Genomic DNA, 6,747 nt, shown 5'->3' with positions numbered 1-6,747 from the left:
CACACACACACAGAGTAACTGTTAAGTATACACAAAGGTGTTTTTTCCATTGACTAAACGTGAAAGGAGAAAAAAACAGCTCATGTCAGAAATAAGATCACACCTGCATTTTAAGAGCATCTGTATAATATCCCTTTACATTACAAAAACAAAACAAAAACAAACCAAAGAAAACCACTCCCTCCTTACAAGAGCCACCCGTAACAACTCACATTTTAACCATGTCTGTCAAGGCAAAACCTGGGCATATTCACACACACCCGTATCAATAGCTGAGTGCACCTCCTGGAGCTCCTGGGATGCTGCAGCTTAGCATCCTACGAAGCAGGGATGGTGAAGGAGCACCCCCACCATAAATGTGGACATACTTGCCAAAGGACTGCGCTCGCAAATTATTGACACACTTCAGCAGTGACCTCCTGGCAATGAGGCGATCTCTCAGGCAGGTGGAGTGGTTCACTTCAGGTGAGTCCAGCTGTCCCTGCCATGCAGCAAGGAACCGCAGCTCCCTGCCCGACTGCTCCTACAATGCCCAGCACTGCCTGCATCCGCACATCTGTAAGCAAACCTCCCCCCCCGTCCTACTGAAGCCTGCAGCAAACTTTTGAAAGATCAAGAATCATTTTACCCTCCCTTCCCAACAATATCTTTTAACTGGAAACACAGGTTGCCATAGAAGGCACAGAAATTTGACGAGAGGCAGCAGGAAGAGCTGCAGAGACAGAAGGGCTGTTTGCCAGCTTGGTTACTGCAATCACAAAAATGACAGCAATTTATTTCTGTAGGAAAGATGTTGGTTAGAGCTCTCAGAGACAGTAGCTTTGCTCCTTCCCTGCACAGGCATACGTTCACTTCTGACAGACCTGATTTAAAACTTCTCGCTGTCATGGCAGTGTTGGTAAAAGCCTTAACCATAGTTTTTATGACGCCATTAAGTTTTAGTCATTTGTGGGTTTTGCAGTATATGAATACTATAGATGCCTCCTTAATTAAAAGGTCTTGTCATCCTGTGCAATTAAAAAGAGAAAATGTACTCTCCTATGAATAGCCAGGAACAAATTGAGCAAGCTGCATTATACACGCTAAGTACACAGCAATTTTGTGCCTCTTCCTGTACCACATATATCCTCCAACATTTAGTACTTCCTAATAACCCTGTTACAATGTTTTATGTATAATTGACTTGCAGAGTACTAGTGCCACGACATCTCTGGCCATTAATGACAACTAACTTAAACAAAGTTCTACTTTGCAAATACCTACAAACTTGACATACACGGAGTGCAGGAGGAAAATTGTTTTCTCTTGGGATTTTCCATGTACAACTGCTTCATAAAAAGGCTGGCCATTCTGTTTTGGTGGAAAGAATCATCTGAAGACAGTCTCTTCCCACACAAAGGACATATAAGACAAACATCACTAAAACCAACTTTAATACCCAGGCATCTATTTAATTGGAGAGCACATGCATATAAAGTAGACTGCATAGAGCACTCACGGTCTATATGTAAAAATGTACTTGACCAGCTCACTGCAGTGCGTTCCAGCAGATGGTTATCAGCAGGTATCCTCACTTGTGAAGGTGAATGTGTTTGCAATCCACAAGTCTGGTTCATTCTTTCCATCTTGACTCCACCTCAAGGTCTTTCAAGACAACCAGGCAGCAGGTGACTGGTTGCCTGGGGGTCTGTGCCCAGAGAGAGACTGCCCTCAGAAACCACTATTAACTTCCGACAATGAGAAAAGGGTATCCTGCATCTGCCTTCCACTTACACCCTCAGTTCTCAGGGCTTCATACTAGCAAGGCAGCAGGAAAGGCAGACACACCACTCCAGGTCAGTGGGACTGCAGCACCCAGTTCAAGCTATTTTATCAGCTCAACACATCAGCCAAGTCACAGCCACTGACTAGTGCTGTGTGAAATAGAAGGGCAAGAGATCACGTTATCTTCTTCAGTGAAACCCAGACTTCACTTAGACCTTTTTGGCATCCCTGCAGTATGTCACAGGATAATTTGTATTTCTTGAGATTCACCACTTGAGAATACAGAGACAAAACTTGCAGTAATTTTGATAGACATTGCTGTAGGTCTGAGGAACAGCTATTGTCCCTGGGTCATAAAAATCTGAACATATACCCACGCAAAGGTCCCATACAATTCATCAGTGAGTGACACAGACCATTACCATTTATAAAATACACCAGTTCCGCTGATGTCAACAGTAGAACCTTCTGCTTTGGGACTTCCATTTAAGTGATAAATCTTCATTTGCACAGAGATCTTATTCACTGAAGTGCTAAGTAAATTAGGCTCATGGGTACAGACAAGACATTTTATCTCAGAAGTCTTTCCCATCTGCAAAGGTGACAAAAGCACGGAAAACACTTTTTTCCCTTTGCCTTGCAGATAAATATAACCATCTGTTCAGAGAGCTGACACCCACCACCATCTAAACATGTACCACAGTGGATTTGAGGGTAGCATAAAACAGCCTGAGCTTGGGGGTTGGAGAGATTATCAGCAGCAGAACACACGATGCTCTCATCTCTCTGTCAGGGGATGTTTTTTCCATTCCTTGGTGCTGTGACTCACCCAGGAGTTCCCCACACAGCTGCTCTAGCTTCTGGGGAGATCTTCACAACCTGCGCAGAGGCTCCTGGCTTGCTGCCTTGTCCCTGAAGTGCCCAGTGCTCCCCTGCAGAAGGAAACTCTAAAGCTGCTCCTTGAAAGAAGCTTTTCCTCTTACATCCATGCCAGCAGCCGCCTTTGGGGCCTAGAGGACCCCAAGCACCTGTTTTCTGGCTTCTATCAGCCTGCAGCATCTGCTTTGAAGTGATGCAGGTTTGGGGAGTGTCCTGGGGCACTTCTAAGCTGCACAGACAAGTGACAACTGCTGCAGCTTAGACAAACATATGCTCCAGAGAAGGAAACACATTCCAGATGAAGAACAGGCCCAGCAAAGCAGAGGGGAAAGGTTTTGGAAGGAACTGAAGGAATGCTGAGGATATGGAAAGCTACAAAGCAAAAAGAAACAATCCTAGTGTCAGCAATAGTACTAACTATCCAACAGCAAGCTAATTAACATTCCTATTAACAAGCTATTGACAAATTAGAGTAAATATCATGAGACATGATTCTGAGACCCAAGGTCCTGCTTGAACCCAGCAGCCAGCGAGCAGCTGGAGCAATGTGGGGAGTGTCAGACCACTGTGATGGGTGATGGATCCCCGCTGCTGCCAGCATATGCCTGCTCCCCTTTGTGTGCTGTGTGTTACCCCTCCCTGCACACGCCTGCAGAAGTCACCACCTCAGAATCATTGCACGTAACAGCAGAGCCCTCAGTGCCACTGATAGCCTTGGATGGAAGGCTGATGGCATCACTGGTCAAAGCAAAGTGATAACATGACTTGCATGTTGAAAAGATAGATAAATGTACATCACCATGTAACTTCTTAGAAATTCTTGTCCGTCTTCCCCTCTTACAAAGCAGATAGGGCAGTAACACATGAGTAATGCCCAGCCACTCCCCATAGATCCCTTGTAACACAGCCACCAGGTGCTACATTGTTATAAGCTGTGGGCCTGAGACTGAAAGCTGCTCTCATACAGGTTTTCCCTGAGAGCTGGCCTTGGACTACTGTCAGCAGACTCTTTTCCCTCAAAGTCACTGATAACAGATTATAGTTAGTACAAAATAATAATAATCCCTGTATGCTGCAGTGTCTTGTCTCGATCAGAAATACACAACAGTCATTGATAAAGGAACTGATCTCTCATCCAGCAGTGACAGAACTGCACATCTCACAGGCTACTGGCACCTGTGATCCACTTGGAGTCATCCAAATGCTCAGTGGCCACAGGTACACACATAGATATGCCATTCTTAAACAATGCATCACTCAAGGACAGAACTGAAGCAGAAAGTCTGAGCACAGATAAACAGGCTCTCAGCTTTGCTGAGAGATGTGCTACGCACTGGGAGGCCAAGCAGGCAGCTACCATTCTTAGCAGGGCTCCCATCCATGAAAGCAAGAATAATTCACAGGAAGTGGCTTCAGAGTAGATCAAAGTACACCAAAGAGAGGGGAAATCATATTTTGGGAAAATATATGCACAAACAACACATTTGGGCAACTCTGCATTGGTAAAATGCTATTTCCTCCCACCCTCCAGTTAAGCTGTAGCATCTGTCTGGTCTGAGCAGCTGAAGTATCACTCGGATACGAACTATGCCACCTTCTGTACAACTCTGGGTAAACATACACTGCTTCAGAAGTCAAATAGAAGCATACCTTGGATCAACAAAAAAAAAAAAAAAAGAAGAAGAAGAAAAAATATATATACATATATATCACTGCAGCAACACTCTCGTTTACTGACCACCACCAGCACTAAGCTGTGCTGCTCACTGCAGTTACAATAAATATAGTTCCTAAGAACGGTAAGTTGCAATGTGGGAAGGACAATGACTGAGTCACTCTGTATTTGACTGCTCGTAGAGTATCTCAGATTACTGCCACACACACACTCCCCCCATTTGGCAACACTTTGATTGCTTCCAGCATTCAGGGCACAACTTCACTTTCTAAAATTAATTAGTGACCAGTGGCTCTCGGCAATCCACCCGAGTAACCCAGAATGCAAGCAAGAAAAAACAAAACAGAGAAGAGAGGCTAAGCAAGCAGGAGGCCACGGAGCTCAGAACTTTGGGGCGGGACCCCCACCCCGCACAGCCCCTCCCGAGCTATAGGCATCAGCCTTTGCACAGGGCTCTCCCGTGGCAACACAGGGGGCTCTGGTCCCCCTCGCAACCTGCACAGCTGAGAGTTTCTGAACAGTGCCGCGGTTTTATTTACTCTCAATTAATCATGCTCAACTGTAAACAAAGTGCCTGTTTTAGTTCTGCTGACAATTATCCACTTGTCAACATCTCCCTCAAGTACCTTCAGCATCTGGCAACGCCACGGCACCGCTACATCAAAATGAACATTTTGTCTCCATAAAAACGCAGGCACGCGGCAGGTTTTCAGCTGTTTCCCGGCCATCAGCCGTCAGCCCGCACTGCTCCTGGTGCCACCAGGGTGCGGAGCGTGCGTTTCCCGGAGTGCGGGGGGCGGTTAAGAAGTGCCAGCGGAGCTCCGAGCCGTGAGGAGGTGCCGCGGGGTGGCGGGAGCTCCCCGCCCCGTGCCGGTCTCCACGAGAGGGTTGGTGCCCGTGCACCCGCTCTGCAGCCTGAGCAGCAGCCACCGACACATCCCTACCTGCACGCTTTCGGCACACCGTAAAAACCCTTCCACCCTTTGTTCTAGGGCCTGCTCTCTCCTCAGACCCCCGAAGCTCCCTTTCCGGTGCGAATCCTTCCGATTTAAGCTTTTAAGACATAATTAATCCCACCGGCTCAAAATCCTTCCCGTACCTTAACGCAGCCACCCCGCCCTCACGTGGAGCGGCACAGCCCGCCCGGCACCTGGAGCCCAGCCGGAGCACCGCCCGGCCCTGAGGGGCCGCAGCCGCCCCCAAACCCAACCCCGCAGCTCAGCGGAGCTTCCACGTGTTGGCACCGCGTGAAGCCCACACCGTCTCAGGAGGAGCGGGCAAGGCTGGAAGCTGAAGGAGCGCACCCCGGGCCGTGCCCTTCCTTGGGCCGTGCCCCAGGCTCGAGCAGCAGCAGCAGCAGCAGCAGCAGCAGCAGCAGCAGCAGCAGCAGCAGCAGCAGCAGCAGCAGCAGCGCGCTCCGGCTGGCTGGGCTCGAGCCGTACGGATGGGAGCGACAACCTGGGCCGAAGCGTTGCCCCGCGCTTTCGCCTTTAACCCCCGCTGCCGCGTGCAATTAATTGAGATATCTTTTATACTTGATGTGTTGCAAAATTAACGCCTAATTTATGTAATTAGTCAATTAGCTCTAATTCTAGCATATGGTTCCCAATGCCCAGAAGGTGTTCTCGTTTCCCAGGTACTTATTTAGATGTCACGAAACGCAGCCAATTAACGCTACACGGCCGTAGCCCCGGCCCCGTTCCGCTCCCGCTGAGCTCGCGGCCTCTCCCGGCCCGGGTAGCGCTGGGCGGGCTGCGGCCCGTCGAGTCCGGCGGGGGGGGAGGAGGGGTTGTGCCATTAACATTTGACGGCAACCGCTTCCGAGGGAACGTTTGTTTGCTTTTGCAAAGCGCAGTAGCGCACGGACGGCTTTCTCAAATCACTGCTCTCGGTACGAGGAGTCCTGGAAAGCCGAATCGCGCTCACGCCCGGCCCCGCCCGGCCCCGCAGCTCTGAGCGTGGTCGAACCGCGGCGATGACGGCCGCAGCCCCACGCGGGCGGGTGTCGGGCAACGCGTGTCCCTCTTCCGGATAAATTAATGAGCGATTTAATTAATAAAACCAGAGAGCGGCGTAAATGCTATGATAATGAAGTTAAATGAGCGCGCAGTAAAATATTCACTAATCCGGCACATTGGCAAATGCCCCCTTAATTCTGCTGAGCACTAAAAGGGTTTTGAGCACCATAATGAGATTCCTCTGTCTGCTAATTAATTGACACTCTCCTGAATATTCATATGCGCCGGCACCGCGACGTTCCTAATTGCGGTGCGGAATGGATCTCAGAGGAAAGTAAATCGCCATAGACTTAATTAAAATAATGTATGCCGGCTCCAGCCCGCTGCCGATGAGGCATTTGGCACCGCGCGGCCCGAGGAGGTGGCACCAGGACCACGGCACAAACGGGCGGCGGAGCCGCGGCCCCGTGC

The sequence above is a fragment of the Meleagris gallopavo genome, chromosome 12 (assembly GCF_000146605.3).
Source record: "Meleagris gallopavo isolate NT-WF06-2002-E0010 breed Aviagen turkey brand Nicholas breeding stock chromosome 12, Turkey_5.1, whole genome shotgun sequence".
NCBI lineage: Eukaryota > Metazoa > Chordata > Aves > Galliformes > Phasianidae > Meleagris > Meleagris gallopavo.
Note: the sequence above shows the minus strand (reverse complement) of the source record.